Consider the following 25,536-nt stretch of genomic DNA (forward strand, 5'->3'; position numbering starts at 1 on the left):
TTTGCTCTTTGAAAGTTAATAATGAAAGACACTGCTTTGGAAAGGAAAAACAGGTCTGCTTAAAGGCAGATGCTCCCTAGGTTTACCCTGTAAAAATCCGAAAAATAATTAGGAAAAGTTGAAAGTCAGGGCTGTGTCTTGGTAGATTATAGCATACCCTAGAAGTAAAATGGGAATAAAGACCAAGTAGCAGCAAAAAGTGATTTCAAACCAAGACTTTTAGAGAGATGAGATATGTATTACAAGACTTGCCCCTTACTCTTGGAAAGAGGACAATGATTTTACAGAACATCCTTTAAATTTAGACCTTTGGTATTTTCAGATATCGAATATACCATCAGGAAGGGTTAGGAGCAATATGCCAGCTTCACTGATATCATCCATTTCTATCTGATCAAGCCAGTAACAGATTGGACACAGATTGATCAGGATAAATTTGTGTGGAGATCAGCTCTCCCTGGAAGAAAACGCTACAGTAAGTTAAACGTGGTTTCATGGTATTATGAAAAAATTATCAAAACAGCACAGAAAAAGCAGAGGAATCCTTTTGAGCTCTCAGTATTTGTAAATGCAGGGACTTGTAAAGGAAGCAAATAAAAATTATACAGGAATTGCCATGACGCATTTATCCATCACGCCTTTCAAACATACTCCGCCCCCACCTAACATGAGGGCACATCTGTATTGATTTCTCTATGACAGCTGAACATGGATGTATTATTGCCCACTGAATCCTCCCTGTACCTATTAAGGCAAGAAAGGGAGATACGAGGACATATCATGATCCTTTTAGTATTGTCCTCCTCTCAGAGCACAGTGGGGATTTGAACTGAGGGTTTAGTGGATTTCCAGCTTGCGCACAGCTCTCCCTAATAACCACCCAAGTGACCAGAGCATCCCAAAACTGTCCTCTTTTGATTATAAACCATGCTTTTCTGAAGACAAAAGAACCACCACGCCCACCCCTCTTCAAATCCCGAGCAGACAGAAACTTTGGAGAATTTGCAAATTTAGAATAAAAGAAAACCATAGCTAATTTCTAACAGATTAGTGCTGCGTCTTTTCAAGTTTTTTCTAGCAACGCATCACCCACTTTAGTTCAATTTCACTTTTACGTTATAGTTTGCACTGTTATAATTACCTCTCTCAATAGTGATACCAAAAGGATTAGGAAAGGTGTCCTTCCACCCTGCAGGCTAAAATTCTTAAGTTTCATAGGTAGCTCACAATAAGCATAAGGTACAACGTTAAAAAAAAAAAAATATATATATATATATATTTAAAAAATTAGTTTTTCATCCCATAGATCACTGCAGTAACCTCCACAGTTCTGAATGCATGGAAGCAGTAGTAGTTTCTTACAGAATGAAAGTAAAATTATGGGTTAAATTCATGTCACACAAATAATGACAACTTTCTCCTTATGTAAATGCTATCATTGCCCTGCAGCCTCATGAGATGTTGGCAACACCTGTGCAAGTTGAACATCAAAACTCAGAGTCACCACATGTTTGTTCCCTAGAAGGAAGAATCACCTTTAAAAAATATAACTGCTCTTTCTCTATTGTGGTATTTTTCTTTGATGCTGGTAAACAGAACATGAAAAATATTCCAGCAAAGTGTATCTCCTGAGGGTGAAACTAAATCTCATATTGTCTGCATGGCACTTTGTTTTATGTTTAAAATGACGTGCTGTGAAAATGCAAGCGAACTTGACCTTACCCTCATCTTTGGACTTGCAAAATGATCTCTGCTTGAAACTTCCTCACGTTTCCTTTCATGTGCCAGATCAAGACTGAGACCAATCAGATAAAGCAGCATGTCTTGAAGGCTCGACTCACAGCTGTCCAGATAGTTAACCTTAGCAATAGGGGGAAAAAGAAATAGAAATCAAACAATCTGTTTTCTTTGCAGACTTACAACCGCTGTATCACATAATGTGACACTGATTTCCCAACAGTGTATAGTTTGAAGCTGACAAGTGTTAAGCCATGATTAAAAATTCCAAATTAATTTAAGTACCTGTCACTTCGATGGGTCCCTTGGTTGCATTGGTGACCACAGGAAAACAACCAAGAATCCATCTGCCCATTTATGTAGGAGGAAGGTGCTGCAGAGACCTAATTACAGGGTGAACGAGTTAACTTCCTCAGCAGCTGTAGATCAGATACAGAGCTGACACACAATCAGCCCAAATTAAATACAATTAGTTTTTATTTTGCCATTAGGTCAAGGATAATACAGTGGATAACAAAAAAATCCAAAACACTAGACCTCCTCCACCCCCCAAAAAACCCCAAAAAAGCAACCAACCAACCAAAAAAACCCAACCCAGACCAAACAAACAAAAACCCACAAACCACTACACTATGGGAAATTTTGCGTATCTACTTCCAAAATCTCACATGTCCATTGTGACCTGTTTTGCTAACTGGTTCAGAAAAATAGCTGTTTTATCAATTAATTAACACGTGTATCCATGAAACAGCTGTACCAAGAATGCACTAATTGTAATAAATAAATAAGAAGTGTAACAAGAGTATTTCAGTACCTGCAAGGGAAATTGCAACATTTGGAGTAACCTCATGTCAGACAAAAATAACAGCTTTTTACAGGCAGTATGTCTTTGATGGCTTATTGTATATGCTTTGAACATGCATTTGCCATTGAACAAATATGCAGTGCCTTGTTAGCAGGACACAAAGCTTGAGCTATTTTTACTTCTTTGGTAAATCACTAATTCCAGAACCTTTTTAGAGCAATCAATTCACTTTAAGTAAAATGCAGCTGACTGTAGAGGTTGTTAAATTGTAATAAACAGATATAAGAAACATTAAATACTGAGTGAACACAATAAGTAGGAACACTACAAATGATTTAAATCAAGAAGTAATAGCTAGGAAAGTAATAGAAAAAAATCAAAACATTTACAATAATTAATAGTTACAGCAAGTATTCAAAGCAGTTGTTTAGTCTAGATTAAATCCTTACTTGGGACATATTACACTAAAAATGTCTTCTGATGTTCATGTGCTGGTTTTCTTTCATGGAGGAACAGGAAGAATGTGGGAGAGGAATACTGACATTTTGCTCTCAAACACTTACTTGTATGAGTAATTTTACCATATGAAGAATCCTGTTGAGTTTACCAGGACTATTTGTGTAAGGAGTTCCTCATGGGCATGATTGTTCAAACAATTTAAGCCACTAAAGGCTATTAGCTCTCTTCCCTGGTAATAACTCTGTTTACATGTTTCTTTTCAATGAACAGGGGCAGTCATTAAGAGGAAATAAGAAGAAGCTTTCACTGGACAATACATTTCTCTTAAGTACAATTATTTTAATTACAGATAGTCAAAGATGTTATCAAGCAAGGAGTTCACTAAAAGTAAATCAGAAGTTCGGAAATCAGTTTAGGCTTAAGGAAGAAGCACTTTGAAAAAATATATTATAAACACTTATTTTTTAAAAAATTGTCCTAAAAGGAAAAAAAAATAAATCGTTGACACAGTAAACATCTGTAACTTGTGAAACCTCTCCTTTGACTACGGTGCAGAAGCCTCCTGTGCAAAACAGTTCCTTCTCCCTTGGCCACGTGGGGAAAAACGTTACAAAACAGGCTCCTCTCCCTTGTTTTGCCTTACAAAAGTCAACATTAGTTTTGATGAAAGCAGGAACTCGATAGGATAGCAGTTCATCCTTAAATTTGTAGGAAGTAGCAGCCTTTTTCATTGTCATGACAATGTTAGCGTTGGATTCCTCCTTGGATTCTAGTTTCCTTGGGTAACCACCACAACTGGTTTCCCAGAAGGTGCAGCAATGGCACGGCACACACCAGCAGCTGGGTCAGTGTGGGCTCAGTTCTCTGACTTGCACATCCACCTACACTAATATCTCTTGCCTTTATGAATTTTCACCCAAGAGCAATGGGCTTTAAGGTACACAGCTATATCAATTCCAAAACTACTTGCAACGTGACGTTAATATCTTGTTAGAAGCATGACACTGAAATGATGGCATTATAATCACTGGAAGATTTCAGTGGACATGATTACAGTAATTTATATCTCAATGTGATTACAGTAATTTGTATCTATTAACTAACAAACATTTTAAATCTCTTGCCACATTAACTTTAAGGAAAGGATACACTTCAACTTAGTGATGTGAAATTCACCCGAAATACATTACTTATTTTTTCCATTTTGTTACACAATCAGAAAACAAAAAATACTGGTTACAAAAGTACCAAGTTACCTAAGTGTGATCAGAATGAAGTTGTGGATAATTCTAGTAGTGTCAGTGAATACCTTTTTTTTAAGAGTCTTCAGCATAAATAGCATAACTGTTCTCTTGACTTCACCTGCCATATAAATATAGCATTAAAGGAACATATCAATATATCTTCTATGCATATCAGTATGTCCCGAGTCAGATTTTGCTTGTACATCATCCAGATCCATCCACATTCCCAGACTATAGGGAAGAGAAGATAAATTGAGCAATTAAAACAAATGCCTATAGTGGAATCTCACCAGGAAAATGACAACAGATAAGTAATAACACTTCCTGTGTTGAATGGCATTTGAAAACACATTCACTCAGCTGAGCAGCAGCTAGGAATGCTTGTTAGTGCTATCCTACAGCTGAGGAAGGCGAGAGGTAGAGACAGAAACCTTTAGAAGAGGGATGAAATCAGTACAAGAAAAGAATAAGCACAGTTTTTCAGTCAGTAAAGTGAAACTCTCCAAGCTGTCACTTCACCATGTTCAAAATCTGGAAAAAAGCTGGTGTTGATCAACTCTTCAGTCTACTTAATTTTGACCCACTAGCTGATGTTTAACTCTTAATGCTGGCCAAGTATTTTCTCATGGATTTGGATAATGATCTCTACCTTTGGAGAAGGGTGTATAAGCAGTGGCAAACACTCAGGTTAGATGGTGAGGGTGATGAAGGAAAGTAACTGACAACCTCCAGAAGCAAGATGGATCAAAAGGTCACAGATTGAACAGTGGCAAGGTAAAGTGAATTTGGCAGATGGGAAATGAGAGGGGAGGAAGAACAGTGCCAAAATCATATTACCACTCACCACCATCTAGAGCAATCCCTTCCTTCCTAGGGCACGCCATCAAATGCTATCGATCTTCCCTAAATTCCAGTAGATTTCAGGCAGGGGAGAATCAAGTTTCAGGAAAACAAACCAGGTCCCAGAGCCATGGTACATATTTCTATCTCCTTTTCTTGTTAGGTCTTTGAATTTCCTGGGCAGGATTGAATTCCATCAATTTCTTATTAGTCATCATTTTAGTGTTTTACATTTACAGTAGCAAGCCAGAGCCAGCAGCACTTTTGCTTGTATCTTAAACTGGCATAATTTCAAAACGTTGTGCCATAATTTCACGAAACAGGCTGGGGAATGCACTTAATTTATATTTACTGTTGGTGGCAGTTTATACCGAAGAGACACAGTGTCAGGACACTCAAATAGATGTTAAAAATCCAGGAGAGTGCTCTATATTTTTAGTTAGTTTCAAGTAACCTATGTGTAACATTGTTACACTGTTATCTCCTGAGAACTGAATAATAAAGCTGAGCTTTGTTGTAGGCTCATTTCTGTATGAGCCACAAATGTGTATATAGCTTAAATGTGTATAAAGCTTAAAAGCTATATCGGAAGGAGTATTTGACTCCAGATACAGAATTTAAATAAATCTACACAGCTGCTAACACCAGTTCCAGAAATTCCATGAGGCATGAAAGTAGGAAAGAACAAAAGTTAGTTTATATTAAAATTAGCGAAAAATATGCGGTTGTTTCAATTTTAAAAGTACACATTTCTCCATTTGTCAATTTGACAAAATACATGCTTAAAAAAGCCCACTTCTAACATATATTGTTTTATATGGCTTACTTTGGACAGGCCACATAAAAAACCATATTTGGCTTATATAATTACTTTTGGAAGCTTTTGAGGATTTCAGAAAATCCTTTAATAAATTGTCAGAAAATTTAAATTAACCCCTTTATAAGAAAGCAGGTAGCAGAGAGCATACTTATTAATGAATTACTAGGTGTTGGTTCAATACCAAACACCTCCTGGCTTTCTTTGCAAAAATGGTGATTTTTTTTTAGCTGTGTTCCCAGCTGCTCAACTTCCCTTTATACATCCTACAATTTCTTGCTACCTCTGCCTATGTTATTTATGAAGGTAATACTTTCCCTGAAGTAGAGACTTTGATTTTTTTATAAATGTACACAATAACTAGAACAAAGGGGACCTAAAGTAATAACAGAGGATTTAATCACAGTAAATCAAGTAAATATTATGGAACACATTTTACAACTAGGCAAACTGAACTGAGGGGGAAAAAAATAACAGCAGACTTGAAAACCAAAGCAAGAAATCTTATCTCACTATTTATTTTAACTAAGCCCACCGGATATAAGCAGCACACATATGACACACTCTTTGGTGGATGCCTTCCCCATACAGCAGATGTTCCTTAGAGCTCGCTGCTGTCCAGAGCATTACTTGTCGCTTATTGTCATCTGCCAACGCAAAAGTCACCGTTCTTGCTGGAAATGATGAATATGCAACTACAAAGGGGCAATATATACCATTTTTTCTATTTTTTCTTTTTTCATTTTTAAAAGAAGAAAGTGTTGCATTACCTTTGAAATTTAGATGGAAAAATATACCTATATGGTGAGAGATAACCCCACCAAGGAGGCTGCTTTGGCTGTTTTTCTGTCATCTGTTCAGCTATTAAATGGCTGTACTGTATGTCTCAGAATTTTGGTCATTAAAACAAAAAACTACAAGAAACCTATAATACTGCTGTATTTTCTTTCATTTTTCTCTAAAAAAAGAGAGAAAAAATAAAAGAAAAAATAACTGACCACTGCCAAATCTTGAAATAGCACTCTAGCTTGATATTTCAAGATGTCTCCCCATTCCAGGTCTCTCAACTCATCTGTGCTGCATCACTTAAAAATTCATTAGAAAGGTGATACTGAGACTCTTTTCTTCTCCCTTTTGCACCACAAGACCAATCAATGCCAAAAGAATTATACTAATGAATGTAAAAGTTTTACAGTCTGTCCCTAACAGAATAATTGAATAAACAATGACAGAGAAAAAGTCTATGATATAACCCTTACTTTCCCCAAAAAAACATATCAGAAAGATGGAAGACTGCTTCAATTGATAAACTAAGGAATGCATTTGAATTGAAACCTTAGTATTATCATAATGCATTTATACTTAGGAAACACAATGACTGAGGACAAAGTCAAAAGGAATGGAATGTGGCCTACGACGGAGTTGCGAAGGCAACGTTCTTTAGTTGACTAAAAATGCAGATATCGCTATGTAAAACTGCTAGTAGGTTTTGGTTGATTGGGCTTTCTTGTGTTTGTTTTAGGTTTCAACTTTTTGAAAGACTTCATGAATTGTATGTGAAATCTAATTTCAGTGCAAATTAGTTTCTGTAGCTTAATGAAAAAATGTATTCATAGTAATGCAGATTTCGTGTATTTAAATTTTGTTGCGATATCTAATGAGGAAAATGAGGACAAAAAATGATTGTGCTTCTCCAGCTTGAATGGAAATCAACTAGTGGTACTGTAACAGAATTTCTTCCTGGACAGATTTCATAGACATTTCTAATCTACCTGCAACATCCTGCACAGGTGGGATGTGTTTGAAATACAAGCAGTCCCAGCTCTCCAGTTCTAATTCTATACATGTGAAATGTAGGTAATTTCTCCAGTAATTTGCAGGTGTCTATCACCACCAGCGATGCCACTCACATTTTGACTAAAGCAATAATATATTTGTCAGTGTTGTGCTAATATTGTCTTTTATTAAAATAGAATCATTCATTGATTTATTTGTTGCTCAAATGGGAATGTTTGTTTTACTTTTCTGCATGTTTTTTTTTAAACAGCAGGTGCTTCGACATTTATATAATAAATCCCTCTTTCAAGTGAGAGTGACTATACTGCAAGTGAGAAATAGCAACTCAAATCAGAACTGAATCTTTAGAGAGATGAAATGACCAAGACAGAAGTACTAGAAGTCCGGAAGTGGAAAATATATGGCAGGACAACTTCTCGGCTGTATATATTAATAACATATACTGAGAGAGTTAAATCATACAGGAAATTCTAGCTGATCTGATAACACACAACCATCATGACACACATTTTCCACTCGAAAAAGGGTTTTCTTTGATGTAATCATGAACAGTCGTTATGGTTTTCTTCCTACCTTTAGACTAATGGACACATTACAATATACTATCATACCTACATGTTATTATACATTACAAAAAAACCCCAAGATTTTGTTGGAAGAGGCTGGCAAGAAAGAACAAAGAGAACTGGAAACAGATCTCAGTCTTGTTTCAAGTAACAACAGTGTTTTATGAGTCAAGGACATCATTCATGTAGAGACAGACCATGCTTCCCTCACCTAAGAAACAACAACGTTGGTCATGATTTAATACTTCTAGCCTCAACAGAGCTAGCCTAGCTCAGCAATGTGCTACTTGAAAAGAAAACCACAGCCCAGATTGAAGAGGTTTCATGGAAGTCTCAGGAAACCCACACAGCAGCCAAGACTCCAAGGAGGGTTCCTTCACTGCTGCCCTCATGGGACTACTCATATGGCTTTGAAGGCTTGGGTAGGCCTTAATCATTACAATCTGGAAAGGAGAGGAAAAAAGAAAGATGTTCTAAACATCAAGATACATGAGGTGGAAAAGCAACGACTCATTGCTCCTCAAATGTAGGCCCAAAATTCTTGACTTCAGGTGCGACGATAGTTGCATTGAAGCCAGACAGAAAAAGCACTAAGCTAGAGGTGCAATTGAAGACAGTGACAGGACTCAAATATCACCCCATCATTTCTCACGATGTACGCTGTCGAACAGATGTATTTTTCTCTAAAACCACGCAACACTACATACTTTAGATATTTTTTTTTACTACATATCCTTCCCAATGTATAAGAAAAGACTCGAGACTTAGTACATTTTTGTACCAAACATTCTGGTGTTTTAAACCTGCGGTCAATAGCCTACATGATTAATACCAGCATTTTAATATAAATGAAAAGACCTTGATTTATTAGTATCGTATCATTCAATAAAAAGGGGCTGCAGGGGCTTTCTTATAAAAGTTAATATAGCAGTGGCAAAGAAAAATTGAGCAACAACACACTTTTGAACTTGGAAAGGCTAAAAAAGTTAGTAAAGATCTTTATCCCTGTACTTGCTTCTCAGAGTTACTGCAGACCCTTTTCCCTTGTAGAGAAAAGACCGTCTTTCAGTGGGTCAGTGCTCAGTGACTTCTACATGCTCTTCCAGATTCTGTCTTTCCACATTCTCATATTTCCTTCCACTAACTTGAAAAGTGCGGCCTCAGTCTGCCCTAAAAGATGAAGAAAACAAAGGGATCCTGTTCACACATCATATCTCAGCAACTCCCATGGCTACTGTGGTTTGGATTTCCATGGCAAAACCAGGAACGTTGTGTGGGCAGAGTTTGATTTCCTTGTTTGTGTATCCAAATAAATTGTTGTTCTCTACAACAACAAACAGGACTGGGACGTTTTTAATGTGAACAAGTAACTCTAGGAAACTCAGACAACCCAAGAAGCCTAGTAACAGCTCTGTGAAATCCTGTGATGACAAAAATTAAATCCAGCAGCATCTACAGTGAAGATACAGGGAGGAAACTAAGTCATAAAGCCCTTTTTGTTTACTCTCAATGTCTTTTAGGGCATTTTGTCCATCTGCTCAGAAAAAAAATCTCTAATATCAATGAATGTGTTATGGTTTAAGAATAGTCATTGTTCAGCTGGAGTCTCATTAATGTTGCATGTAATTACAATATAATCCTCTGATTTTCATTGCCTCCACAAAAAGGACACTAAAAAGTGTGCGGCAAGATAACAAAACTTATCTTACAAAAAAGTAGATTCGCATGTGTAACACTATTGTTTCCTCCTTTGAAATGACTACCCTCTGCCTTTTTAATAAAAACCAGAAGTATTATAAAATACATATGAAAAGAATCATCACTGCCAGATGAAAAGGATTTCAGGTGAGTAGCACTCCCAGTTTTGCAAGTTATAAAGGCACAGAGTTGTTTGTAGCTGGAGACCCATGCAGACAATGTGCTGCTTTCAAGCACCAATATTAGCCCATGTCCTTACTCCCCAGCTGTCCTTTTTGGGACTATTTCTATCAATGTGACAAGGTGTTAGATAGCCAAGTTCACCAATTAGAATGCTTCAGGTCCTGCGGTCTACTAGGAGAATCATTTGGCTACAAACTTTCAACATTTTAGGTGTTTTGACCAGTAAGTCAGGTAGCAGCACCCCGAGAGTCCTATTTATAGCTCTTATGCTTCATTGCAAGGTCTCAAATTAAAGGTAAAAGACTATTTCAGTTATTTTATACAGAGAAGGAAACTTGTTGAAATAAAGTCAGTTGAATTTTCAGAGCAAAAGGAAATCAAGCATTCGTGGTGTTGCCTTTGAACAGTGAAAGGAGCTTTTATTCTTTTTATAAATATCATATTTTATATGAGGTTTATAAATATACTTGGCAAAGAGGTTTCATCCAAATGCTAGTAATTTCATATATTTCATTTACAGGATATTGACCCAGTTGATTTGTAATTAATTACAGACCTTTTTCTCATTAGCTTATCGATTGAGGAGTCTGCAATGCATTCTTGACTGTATTATAAATTACAGCCTTGGTTCCAGGGTAAGTTTGGTTACAGTTAATTCCAGTTGTCTACATTTTTCACATCACAAGAGTTACCTGCTGCACATCTTTCCAAACTATATCCTTTACAGTAGAGAACTACAGGTCCTTTGTTACTGTAGATCCACTTCTATGAATAATAAATCCAATTTTCTACTTACTCAGATTTGAGAATGCAACAGTGAAAACTGAAAAAGCCTTCATTCTTAGGTTCTCAAAAAAGGCCTTAACCAAAGCTCATGAAGCCTGCTGGCTGTTTTCTATTGATTTCAGAGAGCTTTGGATCAGTCCCCTAAGTGAGTAGGTTGTTGCAAAAACAGGCTTGAAGATCATACTTTTAAAAAACAAAGTAGAACTATAACATGAAAGAAAAACCCCACACACCTTCAAATCGTTATTTAAAAAGAAATCCTTTAAAGGAAGCCTAGTAAACCTAGCAACATTGTAAACCTTGAAACCTTAGGTAAAATCAAAGCAAAACAAAGGAAAAGGTCCAAGAAAGGGGTAAATTCCAGATTCATTCCAATAGATGCAGGCATTAGGCAATAACATCCATAAATGTTTGTTTTTCAATAAAGGTAGTTTTTCTTATTAAACATCCCAAACCAATCCTGTGCTTAAAGAGCACTTATCTGATTTCACAACACTGGATTTCCGTAATATGCATTAAAGTTAGCAGGGAATCAACATTCTGTACTATTTTTAATGCCTATACAATAAAAAAACAAACACAGTAAGAAATTAATTTAAAGGAAAACTAATTTAGTCTAGATTGTGGCAGAAGAGAACATTATGCCCTAAATTTCATTTAAAATAAGCAAGCCTAGAGCAGCTCTCATTGCAAAAATTAGAGCCATTTCTTTTTCTGTTCCAGAAGGCGCACTTCTGAATATTGGTTCCAGAGACAGATGTGCATCCTGACCAGTACCACCGTCAAATACAGTCTCAGCAGCCCATAATTCCATTTCAGTGTTTTAGGGTTTAAGCTAGAGGCTTCTTTCCCCAAAATACATCTCCTCCTTGGCACTACAAACACAGCGTCCTGACAATGAAAAGAATTCTCCTTTTCTTAAGTGTCTAAATTACTACCATGCTCAAGTCATTACCAAGAGGAAATGTTCCTTTGAACAGTGGAATTATGATTCATTTTGGCAAACATTAAAGTGCTGAATTTCCACTGAAAATGGAAAGTCCTCCAAAGCCAGTCACATTTTAGAGGTCCCTCTCTCTTGATCTTCACAGAAGGATTTCTACTGACTAAATCTCAACCATGGGAGAGAAACCGATGTCTTGCTTTTATATAAAGGTTTCCTAGTGAATGAGATAGAATTAAACTACAGATGATAAATCCATTTCAACTGAAAAAAAGGCCTGTCTCAGCAATAGTTTTGTGCCAGTATGGGTTAAACTGGTTGCTAAACCAGAAGATAGTTCAACACCAGAGAGTTCTTTTACCGCATTTCTTTCAGGGTCTTTGCCAATAGAACTATCTCAGTTTTAGGCATAGTTGTTTTGCTTCCAGTCCAGCTCAGGCACATTGGTGGGAACTCTTAAGCACAGGCTAACGTAGTGGTAGTGACGTGCTGCGGAGGTGGGTTAAGGTCTACTGTGCGCCAATGCCTTTTAAACTGACAAAACTGCACTTGCACCACTGAGCATATTCAGGTCCGTTTATTGCTCGCCCCTGCCAAGCAAGTACGCATAGCACAGCCAGAAAAATTGCATCTGCTCTCAGGGCTTCTCCTTACACAAATCTGCCTGACAGGGATCAAACTCCTTATCCCACCCGGCTTGACACAGCCCTGCCAGCAAACATCTGTAGTGTAGACATGGCCTAAAAGCCACTGCTTTAAAGGGAAAGGCCACCAGCTGAGTCTCGCTTTCTCTTTGATCTTCCTGAATGTTTTTATCAAAGCAAACCGAAGGGCCTTTGCTGAAGTGATTGTTACTAAAATGAAAACACAAAAATGGAGAGACACAAGAGGAGGAGAGGGATGCTGTACATACACACAAACAAGCAAACAAAACCCTAACAAATAAATAAACAACAACAAATAAAAAGACCTTAGAAATGGGTCTTGGCAATACTAACTTTACTGTGGAGGCCTGTAACTGGATATCTAAAAACCTACCATGTTGGTTAAATTAAAAAATGTCTAAATGCATCTGGCTAGGGATTACATGTCCATATGTGCAACCAAAACACTAATTAAATAACTAATTTCTCTTCTGCCACTCATCAAATTTCTTTCAGAGTGGTATCAGTTGTAATGTTTGTACAGATGGAGGCTTCTACCAGCAAAGACAAAATATATGCTCAAGACATGGAACATAAAACTACCATGACAGTGCTTTATTTTAATCTACGCACCTAATTACTTCAAGCTCTTGAAAAAGGTTACTGTTTAAACCATAATTTATGAATGGTCTCAGAATAATCAGTGACTTCAGCCAGCACGAAGCCATCGATCAGCCTGAATCCATTCCCCTGGTTTTAGCAGACGTTAATGTCCTTCACGATGGGCTGGTGTGCAGCTTCTCCCTCCCTGGGTGGAAATTCCAGACCTGCTCAAGTGTCTGCTCATTTTCCAGTGTACTAGCTGAGAGTGGAGAAAGACACGTTGAGACATGTTCTTACATGGCATAAAGCAACTTGAAATTAGGTTTCTGGATGTGTGCGAATGCCAGCTCAATATCACAAGGGATTTTTGTTTACCTAGAGAACCTCACCCCTTTCTCCAAGGCGAGACAGACAGCCCAAGGGATGGGGACCCTAACCCACATTAATTTGACAGAGCTACCATCCCTGCTGTTATTCCTAGGAGAAAATGAATAGTACTGACCACAGTTCCGCAGGGGATGGCGGGTGTCTCAGTAGTGCCCATGGAAAGAAAAAATCGCAACAGCCAAAATAGTGGAAAAAAGGTCTTTCAGCAAAACCAGGAGCAGACTGGTTGGGGTAATTTCTCTTCCCCTTCACAATACACTGGAGGATGAGGCAAACTCCAGCTGTCTCACACGGGGACAGTAGGAACTCATAATCCTTCAAAGCAGAGAGTTAGAAAAACAGAAAGCCCCAAACAGAATGTTCTTGCACACATTTATTAACAAGATTAATCCTGGCCTCTTGGCTCCCTGATTATGCTTTCAAAGACTAAGGAAGAGGTTTTTAGCTTTCCTGGCAGGCCCACTGAAAACAAGATGAGGAACAACTAAGAAAGGCTGTTTTAATACCCAAGGTGGGTGACAGAGGCAGACTTGTGAAAAGACAGAGATGATGTAAAATGAAATGTACTGGAGAGAGTTAATTCTCTCAGTAAACTACAAACGAAGGCCGGTCTAGATCTAGTTCTGAGTCTTTTTGCTTATGGTTTTGCTTTGTTCCTCACCAATCTCGTATCATCTCAGTCCCTATACTCGGCCATACCCATTTAGCCGCACCTGCCTCTGAAGCACAGATAGACACATCCATGTCTACATACAAACACCTCTCAGAAAACAGAGCTGAAGGTCTCCTCTGCACTGCCAACCACCCACTTTGCTCTCATCTATTGACTCTTGCTTGCCCCCAAAGCAACTTTTAAATCGACTTTGTGAACTTGTGCGCATCACAGAAACTGAACCAGTTGACATAGTTATAGACATCTTAACTTTCATTAATTACTAGAAGCAAACTTAACTCATGCCTGAGAATGAGATGTCCTTAGATACCTCGGAAATGGTTATTTGTGTAATGAGCTTTTTATTTACAGTAACCCTGTTGAAATCCCCAGTGTCGCACTCTTGTGCACAAACAGCAAATTATTTCCTTTACTTATTGTTTCTCTGCAGACAAGCTGGCTACCGATTAGCAACATTAAACCAGGCTACTCAGTGGCACAACACGTATTAAGATGAAATCACAGTTACAGGGGTTTTGGTTTACAATTATCCTACACTGAGTGAGGGGAAAGAGGAATTAGACTTAGTTTCAAGTGACATTAATTGAAAGGATTGCAAACATAGTGCAATTAGGTCCAATATACAATTACTAACTAGAAAGTGCTTATACCTTTTGTGTGCTCACAAAATCAGTCTAATGGACTGCTTCAGCAGCAGTATTATTTATGCACAGGGTGCACCACAAAGAATACTGTTAAATAGCTTGGTTATGATGGAAGAGAGCCTCAAAAATGCTGGAGGTGCAGATTGTGTTTAGATGGCTTACAGGGATGCAGCTTGTGCTGGTCAATCACAAAAGTGTAAACGATAGTAAAACTTCTTTTAGCAATTTACCTTGATTTAGTAACCGCATGATTTGTCCTAAAATATTTATCAGCCGGCTTTACTGCATCTACAAGAATAAACATTTAAACAGGTTGCATTGGTTTAAATCAATGGATTTTACACAAAGTTTTAGTGAAATTTGTGCTTCTAGATAAAATGCTTCTGTTTGCAACCATAACCCAAAGACAGTAAGATACAGCATTCCCTAATACAGTGATTTAAGTGGCTTCCATTCTATTTCGTTGTTTTATCAGGGCCAGAGTAATCAAAAAACAGGGTGGAAAGAAAAAGGGAAGGAGAGGAGGAAAAAAGAAACCTCTTGCAAAGAACAGAGCAGGTTATGTTTTGGTTTTATTAACCTAGATATACAATTACACTACATCCAGTAGAGCTGGAAAGCCAACACACAGCATTCATATCACCTCACTTCTCCAATGGATGATTAAATGGGTGTAAATATCCATTGGGCAATTTCTCAGTGTGACACTTCTGCCATGACTTTATCCAAAACATAGGGTATCAGCTATCAGGAAACATGTCAAACTTTCTAACACAAAGGCTTCAAAAAGACTCTATGACATTCCAGATAGAGCAGGAAATTTCAGTGATAGTTTGAGCATATAGCTTGCTCTGTAGGGTTTTCATTCCCTAGAACCAAATCATCAGAGAATGGTGTCAAAGCTGAACATGCTACAAAAGATAGAGCTAGTCTGCAAACATAGACTGATCTGTGCTTTTTCCCTGCACATGCCCTGCATGGCGAACCATCTGTATGTTCAACGAGAGGATTAGAACTCTTAATGTTGGTTGTGTATCAGCAACAAGTTAGTCCTGAAATGTTCTTTTCACAATCACTACCTACCTCATCACACTGTATATTCCTGAAAGAAAGAAAACAGCATAAGAATTTGGAAGCCTAGAGTACAGAACACTACAGCAAAACTTTCACGTACACTGCTTAGTCAGGAAAAGTGCAGAAAATTTAAGTAAGAAGCATTTTGGTAGGCTGGTGATTGCAACTGAAAACCTTATCTAAAGCTCAAATAAGTCTTTTGTACACTGTCCAGGGTTAAAAACTCATAATGGCATCTACCTCTAGAGCAGAAGTTTTCCACAAAGAGATCTGAAAGTACTATCCCGAAAGAGGTTCTCAGAAATCTGACATCTCGGAAATCTCACTACTACTTGAAGACGAATTGTAGTTGGAAGGACCATGACTTTACAAGAAACTATTAAAACAGACAGTACTGTACTGGGTTTTGCTGAAAAGCAGATGAATTTGATAACCAATTTAAAAGTGTATCCACAATTGCCATTTGATATTTACATAGAACCTTTCACCAATTCAAAAAAAATAATCCTACACAGAACAAAGAGCTCTTATATCAGCTTCACAGCAGCATATGACATGTTCTCATCATGCACATGAACAAACAGGAAAGAACGGATTTATCGTGAACTGGGATTTTTGCTATAAATTAAAAGGCCAGTCCCTTTTATATGTCATGTGTATTTAATTTCACTCCATAGGATAATCCACTGAGAATTCAGAGAGTGCCAAGATCTACTTTCCCCATTCCCTTTATTTCCTTAGGCAAATATCTAGAATTAGAGGCAGAGAAAAGATGAAAAAAAGAAAGGCCAAGGGAAATACAGAGATCCAAGAAAGAAAGTAAGACTAGTCTAAACAAGGATTTTTCCTGGCCTATGCAGGCAGCACTGATTATTTATAACAGGCAAAGGCATCTGTCTTTGATTATGATTTCATGTATACTGTGGATGTTGGTGAGCTTACTGTGTGCCAGAGACGACTGTCATCCTGCACAATGAAATTCCAGTGAGAAAAACTAATCTCTCTCTCAGGGAGAGACTTCTACCTTTGACTAACTGAACGTCAGATGGAAAGAGCTTTTATGCTGAGAAAAATAAAACCGCAAGGTATTACAGAATGGAAGGAAAGCAGATTTAATTCATAAACAAAAGAGAGAGTCAAATGCATACGTTTTTAATAGGGATATCTGAAAGTGTGACTGTTCAAAGGCGTTTCAATCAGTTTAGATTTTACAAAACCTAAGAATCCATGTGATGGAAAAGATCAACTTTCTTTTCTACAAACCTTCAGCTGGTAGGCTACAAATAGCCTTTAGTTTCGTGTTACTTGAGAAGCACACACCCAGTGGCCTTAAGGAATAGCAGCTTATGGGCCCAAAAAGGCACTGGGTAAATACAGCACCAGGATACACACAATATACACGTAAACCCACAGAGTTAGCTAAGAAAGGCACTCTACCATCTCTCAACTCATGGCAAGGTGTTTCAGTCTAATGATCTATTAAGTTGGCATGTAAAGTATTAAACCTGCTCCGTTTCTATGTATTATAGCCCATTTCAGTGAAAACTAGAAAAAGCTGAACCTCTTCATCCAAGCCAGTTCACAAGAAATTGAAATAACAGCAGCCAGAAGTACCTCACGAGCAGAGGATTTTCTCAGACTGGAAAGTGGGTGCTATTTCAGTGCTCTCCCTCTTGAAATGGCAGAAAATTACATACTACAATGACAGCAGGAAGAATCCTCAAGACGTGACAGTTTGCAGCCTGAACAAGCGCTCTGAGCATTTATTTCCTTTTTAAGGGCTGAGGGAAGCATCTTCAATTAGCCATTTTTGTAATTCAGGACACGCCATCTGCATCTGAAATCAAATGAGCAAAGACTGAAAGTCTTCAGGGTTTCCTTCTTCCCATTGCCAGATACATCAGAAAGAAGCTTTGCTTGCTCATCTCTACTACATCAAGACCAGATCTTAGGCCTCAGTTACAATCAGAATCTCTTTCCTGACTTCAAAAAAAAGCCACCAGCCAACCTAGCTGCACTGCCAATAGTGCCAAAAAGGACATCTGCTGATTTGATGGACATGCTATGGTTCAGAGTAGTTTGAAATCTGCACAGCTTGTCAAGAAGCAAGGAGCTGTCAGCATTTTGTTGACACATTTCCTCAAAGTAGTGTGCAGACTTACGGCTTCGATTTCAAAATACTCTGCATTTGAATACTGCCAAGTGATAGTAACGTGTCACAGGCACTGAAACTCCATCTTATTGGTTTCTCATCAGTTTGAACAAACTAGAAGGAAGGAGCCTAGGTATTTCTTAATTGTGGTGGCAGGGTAATTAAGGAAGTTTATCCACTTGGGGCAGAATGCTGTCCCAGAAAAGCTGTTTTACTGATTGAGTGGCTACATCTGGTAACATATTATATCAAAACTCTAAAATCACATTAAACTATTTTTCTCATAGTAGCTACTATTTTAGAGCTCCTCATTTAACACACTCCATTAAAAACCAGAATGTAAATCCCTGGTACAATAACAGAACTACGGCCACTAATCACCAGGGGATTTCTTTAAATAATAGAGCTTCAGGCCTGAGTCTATACTCTTGATATGACTGGGACTTTTGCCATTTCAGTGCCACTGGAGTGGGATCAGACCTACAGTTGGTTAGTTATAATGATAATGAATGATAATTTCTAGCAGGCAGCCTGGGCTAGCAGAGAAGGCTGTCACATTTCTTTATGTATCTGACATTGTGCTGAGAAATTACTATCGCTGCACGAACTGACTGAGGGCAAGTATTGTAAAAGAAAATGTCAAGCTGAATCCAAACTATTTTCTTATTCTCCCACTTCACCTCCCTCTTCAAGAGCTTTCTTAACCCCTCTGATTTTATTTTCAGACCAAAGCATTTCCTAGTTCCAAAAACCCTGCCACTTTCCAAACCACTCCCAACATTTCTCTTTCAATTTTGAAAATGGAGGAAGAAACAGTTTACAAGATTCTTAATGAACAGGGCATAGACGCTGAAGCCAACGTTTACTTATCAGTGATTTCTGTGAAGAATGTGACACACCCAGACACCCCAGTTTGTCAAGAAAGAGTGTTCAGCGTTTAAGACTCTTAGGCTCCTCAAAGTGCTCCAAATGGGGCACTTTAAGACTAAGGCTATAAAATTCCTAATGACATTGAAGTATTTTAAAGAATGCCCAGTGTAAATGCATTGAGTTTGCTTTGCACATTTTCAAAATTTTGACTTGATATTACCTCCTTCATTGATTTCTGTATGAGAGGAGAAACCAAATGAAGCATTTGTTTCCTCCTTCAACACAATGTCCCAGCAGGAGGAATGCAGCATTTATTTTTTAGAAGGCCTCAGCTGAAAGGTTTTTATCCTCATGGGTATATAAAAAATAAGAAATCCTTTCTCAGAGGACACAGATAAAATTACAAAAGCAGCAGCATTGGCTTCTCAGACAACAATGAACATCCCCAGTTACCCCAGGAATTCACAGTCTGGTACAGCCTTGCTGTGTGGGGCTAAGTGAAGTACAAATACGCCTCCCAGATCTAAAACCTGTGGCTGAACAACTTAGAGGTTAAATGTCATTCTCTAAAGAAAGCAAAAGGATTAACAGTGGTGGAGTATTCGCTTCCGAAGTACAATGATAAGGCCACTGAACAAAAGGAGAAATACTAAGCAACATTAGCAAGTGCATCCCAGTTTAACAAAACGCAGGCAGATAAAGTTTCTCACACTTGTACTGTTACCTTGCTAATTCCTTTATTTATTTGTTCCTTTGTAATCTTTGAATACCAAAAAATGTTTAAGACTCAATAATGTGGTGAGGCAAACACGCCAAAAACTAGGAAGTTAAAAGCTGATATTTGTGAGGATGGATTAAATGCCCTAACCTTTCAGTCAGGTCCAAGAATCAGTCCTGGCCTATGTATCTAGGGAAAACATGTTTCAGAATACCACACCACATGGCAATAGTCTTCAGGGAACAAGAGCTCAAGAAATCAAGTACCAAGAGCATCATGGATCAGGATGGTGGCAAGAGCAAAGAAAATCTATTGAGGGTTGTAGAGGACATCCCCAGGCACAGGCTCAGCCAGCTGCTGCTGCCCAGATGCCACAAACGAAGGCTTTTCTAGTGCAAACCCCACTGCTCTGCTTTCTGTTTGCCCACAACTGCAACTCTTTTGGCAATGCACCAAGTGATATGTTACCTGTTGTGGCTATAAAAGTCAACACCTGGGCTCCGGAGAAGCTGAAGTTCACTCGTTGCTCACCCCACCTGCTCAGTTGCCAGGGTGTAACAGGAGCTGCAGTCTCTGCTCCTCCTCTGCCAATGCCTCCAGGTGGCACCTGTGGATATCAGAGCTCATCACTGGTGACCACGAGGCAAATTTTGTGACCGGAATAAAAACCAGAGCAAACCCCAACCTCAAAGACTACACTAGGAAAGTATTGCCAATCACCATCAGTCTAATCTAGATCAGAAGCTGTGTCCTCACATTTGCTTTCCATGCTGTCCCATTCCTGCAGGTTTCTCTGTGCTATACAACATGAATGAGAGTATGGTACCCATTTGCTTGTCATGGCTGGTGAGCCCACTCATGGAAATTTGTGCCTGGCAAGAAAGGTATGGTTGCCTCTCAATAAATTAGACCACCCTCTCACAGCTTTTTTCTCTCTCTTAAGCAGAGTTGCTTAAATTAAATTCCTCACGGAGATTTTATGTATTTTCTTAAATGCAAAAGTTTGAAGATACTCCATGGGCAAATGTGAAATAAACGTGAACTTGGATTCAAAACTAATATTCATTGATACTCATAGGAACTTAAAAAGATCCCACATCTTTATATGATCATTGACTTTTATATATTTACCTGAGCAGGAGTGTCACCAGACTCAATCAGAGTTAACTACTTGAGCTGAAGTGATGCTTTTGATCACTGTAGCTTTAAGGAGTGTGTTTGCATTTCTGCTCAACTAAATGCTGAAGAAAAACCATTTTAAAAAATGTTCCCTGTTATACCAGTCTTACTAGAATGGGAGGTACGGCGATAAAATTTCCATTATGCTTAGAGGCATTAGCAATCCGTCAATAGGACAGAAGAACTGGGAACTGCATTTTTAAGCAACAAGTCTTAGTCATTTCTCGTTGTCTTTGACATAGACTTTGTGCAAGAGAGGTAAGAAAGGACATGTGGTTTCAGCATCCCAGAAAAACCTGGCTCGGATCTGCAGTAATACAAAATAAACATTTAGTCATTCAATCAGTTTTAAACTAAACATCCCCATGTCTTTTAAAAATGACTAACTGCATTTAGTAAAATATCATTCAATTTTGACTACACCGTAACATTCAAAATTGGCTAAATTTTTATAAAATTGAGTGAATATTTATGCGTGACTCATATACCCCCTGCAAACCAAAGCTAGTTACGGAAACAGCGGCATAGCTACACCAGCTTTTCAGTTTCACCGCTGCCATAATGAGCTTTAATTATGTAATTATTTCACACTTCAACTGATTTGCACATGTTGTTCATGATCCTAGCAGCCATAAGAAGTAACATACAAGGAATGATAAGGCTCTGTCCTCAAAACTAGATGTCTACAGATAAGAGGAGCAACAGAAAATCCTTAGGAATCTTGTCAGGGTTGAAACATCATTTTCCTGCAAGATCATAACAATTCTTACCAGGTTCAATCTTGCACTTTCTGGATATTTCCTTTTAATAGGATGCACCCCTGCTGAGGCCAGGGCTAGATTAGCTCTCCACACTAACATTTACTGAACTGCTAGGAGTAAAATTGGTGTTACTGAAAGCTGGAAGCGCATAGACAGTGGAACACAATTTGTGGCTTAACAATGAATAGAAAACAAGGAAGAAATGCTTTTCATTGTGTTAAGTAAGCATCTTAAAGACTGAAGATTTACTGCATACACATTCTCTCTGGAAATGATCGGTTATTCTACTTAGGTTTAAAAAATTACAATTGTCTTTGCAAAACAAATCATTAGATTTACATACAATCATACTGTGTAACCACATGAAAATAAAGTATATTTTCTGCTTGCATTTCTGTTGCAGATTTAATTGATGTAACAGTGCAGAAAACTGAGACAAAATTTTATTTCTTCTGCCTTTTAATTACCATCTGCTAACATAAGATTACATTTCTTAAAGTGACTGGGTCTACCTGCCAGCTGAATTTTTCGCCTGATTTCCTCAAGCACTGGCAGCTGCCTTTATTATTGGTGAAAGCGGCATGGCAAAGCTAGCATGAAAAATGAGGCTAAGCACCTGTCACTTCATTTTTCTGCGAAGAAACAAAGAAAACACATGAAACTCCATGCTCTGCGCCATCTATACTCAGCAACAATTTGCTGCAAAAAGAATAAAGCATGAGTTTGTTCTTGCACGGAGTAAGACGCATGACATATTAAAAGCACTTCTAGCTACCTACAAGTTTATAATAATCAGAATAGATAAGTCTCCAAATAAACAACACAAGGAAATAAAACGAAGCGTGCATTTAAATTTCCCCTATAATCACTGAACTTCTTCTATAAATAGAATTTTTCCCTAAAGAGGGGCTATTTGAGGATAAGAGCATTACGAGGGAGCTTCACCTAACAAGTGATAGAGTCAAGCCTCTTACTAATTTCCTCTACAGCACAAAGAGCCTCCTATTAAAGTATGAATCAGACAGGTATTAAGCACATTAAGCCCATGAGTAATCTCACTGCAGTCACAAGTGTTTGGATGCCTTTATGTTTTCCAGAGTTGAGCCCTTGATCCCTATGGAAGATAGCTAAGATTTGGTGCATGTCAAGCCAATGCCTGCTGGAAAAGATAACCATCTCATCAGAACCAGCTATTTGAGCATCCTTGGAAATCTGACAACCTTCAGGAGTGGGAGAACTCACCTGAAGAGAACCCAAGAACCGAAACTATGGAGGAGGGCAGAGAAAAAGGCATCAAAAAGCATATTATAACAGCTTATTTCTATCGAATTTTCTGCTTCATCACGAAACAAAAACGGTTATGCTAGCTGCTGTTTTCCCAAAGAAAAATAACCAGTTCAGGATGCCTGAAACAGCACTGGTGTATTCTAAAGCTTAAATGAAGACTAGATTAGAACCTACATACCTATTTATACAGAATCTCCAACATTAGGGTGAGCATTTGGCCAATCTGCACCATGGACTCCTCTGCACCATGGACTCCTCTGCACCCTCTTCGAAGTACAGAGCTACAGCAGCAGCTCTGATTGCCTGGGATCCATGAGATAATTCCCTTAAATGAGTGAAAAAATAAGGTGAAGAAACATGGGTAGATTGTGTTCTGGCTGAGTCATCACCTGTTTTGTCCAACATGTGGAATATCTAGAACCACCTGCCACCTAGAATAACTTCTAGCTCTCCTTGAAGTATATACCAATTGCAAACTGTGATTGCTCTTAAAAAATACACTACAGAATAAAAAGGAACATTTAATTACTGAAGTAGTGAGAATCTTCCATGCAAGAGTTCCCAGTATCGACAGACCACAGAGGTAACTGAATTGTGACACAAGATCTCGCTGATTTTCTTTGAGATAATTTTCTACATAGAGCGGTATTGCCTACTTTGCACAGTGACAGTTAAATCCTGCTAATGTAGAAAACATCCTTCCCCCACCCCTTTCTATGGCCTTTATCTTATTTTCTGCCAAATTTTGAGGGAGTGTCAACAGAAGGTTTTGCTGAAGTGTGACAGGAACTATGAATAATCTTAATTTTATAAATAGTCTAGCAACTGCCTAAAGGAAAGACTTCAAGTTGTCAGATGCACGAGTTTGTTTATACAAGGTCACAAAAGGGCCATGATGCAAATCTAAACAAAGACTTCTAAAGAATTCTCAAAGTACTTTTTCCAATCCAGAAGACCCTCATTGATCCTATTTTCATCTCTATTACAGTATGTCTGCTTTATAGCAGAAGCAAGTAAAACGCATAGCCTTAAATTCTGGAGATACTTGGGTTAGTTCCATGAAGTTACTATGGCCATGCCCTAATCCAAATGATTCATGAGAAGCCAAATTACCAACTTTGAATGAAAGATTGAAGTTCTATCTGAAAGACATCCAAAATATTCATTCTGTGAGATTCAGTTTTTATGCAAAACTGAAGTTGTCCTGTTTTTCTGTGGTAATGAACACGCACATGTCCAAAGCAGGATTTTTTTCCCGCTCTGCTTTGCCAAAAGAAGGATTTTAGAAGGAAAAAACAGAGAGATCTGCAATTTCAGTCATGCTGGAATAAATAGAATAGTTTATGGGATAAATAGATACATTATTTCATCCATATTTATGGAAGGATAATTGAAATTTTTTGCATGAGAGACTTTGATGAAATGCTGTTGAGCATCTAGCAGGAAACATGAGGAGTTTTATTGGTTTAATTCTTTACAAAGACATTTCCAATTTTTATGACACTGAGACTGAAATATTGCATCAATTATTAGCATACTTCCAAAGAAATAATTAGCAGTATATTTTAGCACTTATAGCAGTGCAGAGTTCAAATCAGGGTCAGATAACAGTGATGCTAGATGGGTTGTTATTAACTTCACTTTTATTGCGGTCTCTTATAATTAAACGTGTTAAAATATAAGTTCCAATGCCCACACTGAAAAAAAAAATCCGTTAGCAAGGGCCATCTCATGCATGTTGGCGACCTTGTCTATGGCCATGTCATGTAAAGGCCTTGATCCTTGCACAATTCTTACAATAAGCAAGACAGGATTTGTTCACTACTTTGGGTGAGAAACTGGCAAATACAGATATTGTAGGAAAGAGAATTGATAGTTCAGTAGGTGGCACTCTTCCCTTGGAGTTGGTACTGAACCAAAGCACCAGCATGTTACTAAGCCCAGAGGTGTTATATGATGAAGTAAATACTAAAGAGAGACCTTAAATCACACAAGATCAGAGATCCCGAAGTATCTTTTCCAGAATATTACTGGTAATCACAGCCTCCTGTTCAACCTTCTCTTTGGTTCTCGTAGGCGAGCAAATTTCCTCTTGATGCTTCAGTAGGGTAAGGAATTGTGTGGTTTGTGCATCCCAATGCTGCAAATAACGAAAGGGTTGAGTTTGCTGAGCAGGAGACACCTACAGTTCAGGTTGTTGGACCAGAATAACACTAGCATATGTCTCCTGGTGTACTTAACCACTGCCAAGGCTTCAAGGCTTGCTAGGTGAAACTCTTAGCAAAAAGAAAGCTTTGTCATAACTACTGCATGCGAGTGAATACACCCGTGAGTGAATACTTTAACTTATCTCTTATAACATGACTTACATTAATCTTTAAATTACGAAAGAAAAATAAAATCAACGTGTAGTAAGTAAATAATTCACTTTTCAGAAAGAAATATGAAAATGTTTGAACTTCTGTCATCACATATAAGGTAGAAGGCTGCAGTAGGAAGTGCACATGGTTGTTTATCCTAATGTACAAGGCAATCTTACGCATTCAAAAAGTAACACACCATGGACCAAGTCACCACCTAAAGACTTCTGCCAATCTTTAAACAATTTTCAGTATGGTAGCTTTTTATCTGTAGACTTATATTCAGAAAACCTCAGTCTTCATGTATAA

The 25,536-nt window shown here is 38.0% G+C and overlaps 2 long non-coding RNA genes across 8 annotated transcripts in view; both read right to left on the reverse strand.

Annotated features, from left to right (window-relative positions):
• The window catches only part of LOC139829021 (uncharacterized), a 237,549-nt gene that overhangs the window by 11,466 nt on the left and 200,547 nt on the right, over positions 1-25,536 (reverse strand). For all 4 annotated transcript variants that reach the window (XR_011741183.1, XR_011741184.1, XR_011741182.1 and 1 more), the window contains 2 exons: positions 2,023-2,120; positions 1,741-1,860 (listed from right to left, as the gene is read on the reverse strand). This is a non-coding gene — a long non-coding RNA (uncharacterized lncRNA). The remainder of the gene's footprint in view (positions 1-1,740; positions 1,861-2,022; positions 2,121-25,536) is intronic.
• Positions 3,938-25,055, reverse strand: LOC139829020 (uncharacterized). 4 transcript variants are annotated; one of them, XR_011741180.1, is made up of 6 exons: positions 24,848-25,055; positions 23,046-23,192; positions 20,930-21,126; positions 20,109-20,247; positions 5,090-5,261; positions 3,938-4,476 (listed from the first exon to the last, which is right to left on the reverse strand). It is a non-coding gene; the product is annotated as an uncharacterized lncRNA (long non-coding RNA). The 4 variants fall into 4 exon arrangements; XR_011741177.1 differs by having other exon boundaries at positions 3,938-5,261; XR_011741179.1 differs by lacking the exons at positions 3,938-4,476; positions 5,090-5,261 and adding an exon at positions 17,388-17,737.

This window comes from Patagioenas fasciata, chromosome 12 (genome assembly GCF_037038585.1).
Source record: "Patagioenas fasciata isolate bPatFas1 chromosome 12, bPatFas1.hap1, whole genome shotgun sequence".
Taxonomy (NCBI): Eukaryota; Metazoa; Chordata; class Aves; order Columbiformes; family Columbidae; genus Patagioenas; species Patagioenas fasciata.